We start from the raw sequence: 2,785 nt of genomic DNA on the forward strand, positions 1-2,785 counted from the left end.
AGAGAGAGAGAGAGAGAGAGAGAGAGAGAGAGAGAGAGAGAGAGAGAGAGAGCGTCGGTCTACCCACGTACGTAGGGAATCTGCCCGTTTCTCTGTTCACTTTTCTTTTTCTTTTCAGGTGACGGTGATAAAGCACAATGGATCAATCCCATGGGATGGACCCGAATAATCACAGGGCAAGACGTTTAATTAGCTCATTTAACCACCAAGAACTATTGTCTCCAATGCTATACATCCACAAGCGAACCGATATTATCATTTTTCTTGTCACCATAACGTTTATCTCCAAGAAATGATTTCGAATCCCATCGGGAGGGAATTTCTGATTCCTCACAAGGGTGTGCTTCTTCTATAAAAATATGTCCTGACTGCTAGTGCCTATGGATGTCTTTTTTAGCGCACCACACCGTCACCCCTCTTCCGGCGTATGTGTGTAATCATTGGAGACAAAGCTACAACTCCATCGAATAGATCAGGGCGACCTGAATAAACCTCTCTTCCGTCCTCCTCCACCGGTTATGTTGGCGTGAGAGTGTGGGAATGCCCTGATCTATTCGATGGAGTTGTAGCTTTGTCTAATTTGGTGCATTAAGGTAGAGTTTAGTTGTTTGTTTCTTCGGCACTCGGGGCGCTGGTGGTGGCGCCGAACAATAAAGTCTTCTCTAGCAACGCCTAGCTGACGGTGGTTGTGGTGTCGATCCATCGAATACGGTTTCCTGGGTTCTCTCTTCGCAATGGCTTCATGTTACGATGCAATCTGTGGCGGTGTTTATGGATCGATGGTGTATTTTCCTGCGGTCTGTCTGTGAGGTTATAGGTTGCATGTTTTTGGCGCGCCAATGGTAGGTTCCTTTGTTATTTGGCCCTTTAGCCTCATCTTTGTCACATAGGTGCAGCTCTGGCTTTCTCATGGGCCTGTTACAAATAATAAGGTTTAGCTCTTTCGTCTGTGATGGCTTCTTCTCGCAAAAACTAACACGATCATGGATTTTCAGCTGCACACGGTGACACACCATTGACAAGTTTAGAAGAGCAAAGACAACCGGCCCTAGAGCCATCAAAGTAATTTCATAATTTTCCAGAGTATTTATTTTTCAGAGAGTATTTATACCATCGGTTTGGTTAAGAAATTCAAATTGCAAGTATAACCACGCTTATACAGTGTTGTATTCAAATCTGGGAGGCTTTTACATTGAAGAGGAATCAACGTCTCTGACAACATCTGACCAATCCAACCGATACGAAACGGAATGGAAATTTTGCGTGGTTTGGCTTCACATGGCGGGCCCCAACCGCATGCAGGATGACCTACGATGCTTCGAATGGAGTCAGACCAAACACAGGCGAAAGCAAAAAGCATCGTAGATGAACCTTGTTTTTTTAGAGTTAATACCACTATTAATACATAAACTTACAGTGGTGGGAACAAAATCATACAAGAATTTAAAAACCCCATAAAAGTAGTCCAACAACTTAGAATTCGGTTAAATCTGACGGCGCTTTTTGTTTATACAGTAGTGATGTTTTTTGTTTCACTCTTTATCTTTGGATCCTTATCTAATGACCCAGGATGGAATCCTGGACGCGAGGAGTAAAAATTCAGTTTTTTTTATTGAATTTGTTTCGTACATTTATGTATGAGAAAATTCGGGGGTCAAAATTCTTTCCAATTCGAAAGTCCCAAATGATCCAAAGGAACGAAAAGAGAGGGATCGAACCTTCGGTACCAAAAAAATTGTACAACGGATTAGCAATTCGCCGCTTTAGTCCACTCAACTTGTAGTGGTGGGAACAAAATCACACAAGAATTTAAAAACCCCATAAAAGTAGTCGAACAACTTAGAATTCTGTTAAATCTGACGGCGCACCGTTAATTGCGTGTTACTTCGAGCTGAGAGATTCGAACTTGGGACCTTGTGCCGAACACACAAGCGCGATAACCAGCCCTACCAACCATTTTCTATGTCCGCCTACAGGTAAACGGACCTATTAACTTTGGTGACGAAGATGAAAAAAGAAATCGACTGTAAAAATAGCTGGGTCAGGCCTTCCAACCCGATACCTCAGGTATGCTCTTCCACGGCATTACCAAGAGAACACGAATCTCTTCAGGGTACTTGGGTGGTGTGCTTGATTTTCTTTACTGAAACTGTTATACTCTTTCTGTTTTTAAATATAAATATTTTTAGAGCATATACATTTGGATTTGATAAATTCGACCCCTCAAACGCCCGCAGACGCGTCCAGACACGCCTTAAAAAATGCATTTCAAATCCGGATACCTCAAATTAGAAACCTCAAATCCATATTATTACATGCAACGTGAAACCTAATCTAAGCGCCTCAAATCCATATTATTACATGCAACGTGAAACCTAATCTAGGTGGAGGTCGCCCGGTTCCGTTTCCCGCTCGCCCGTATCCGCCGTGGCCATGTCTGGCGGCTGGTTGCGCTCCTCAGAGTGTTGGGCCGGTCGCCGACAAGGTAGAGTAGGGCATGGGACACGAGCCGGCTCACGGGACTCGAGGCGCCGCCATCTCCCATGCCCTACTCTTCCTCATCGGAGCCCGAAACCCGAACGATGCCAGTGGACGTCAGGTCGATGACGAATTTGTCCTGGGATGAGCCGCGGACGTCCACCACAACGCGGTTGCGGTGCCCCGACTGATGGGCCATACGGGGCGCCGGAGAATGCGACTCCGCCCCGCCGACGGCCACCGTCGCAAGGGTTGCCACCGTCTCCCGTGCCTGCTGCCTTGCACGGTGGGCACGCTGTGCCATGGA

Source organism: Triticum aestivum, chromosome 3A (assembly GCF_018294505.1).
Source record: "Triticum aestivum cultivar Chinese Spring chromosome 3A, IWGSC CS RefSeq v2.1, whole genome shotgun sequence".
In the NCBI taxonomy this organism is placed as follows: Eukaryota; Viridiplantae; Streptophyta; class Magnoliopsida; order Poales; family Poaceae; genus Triticum; species Triticum aestivum.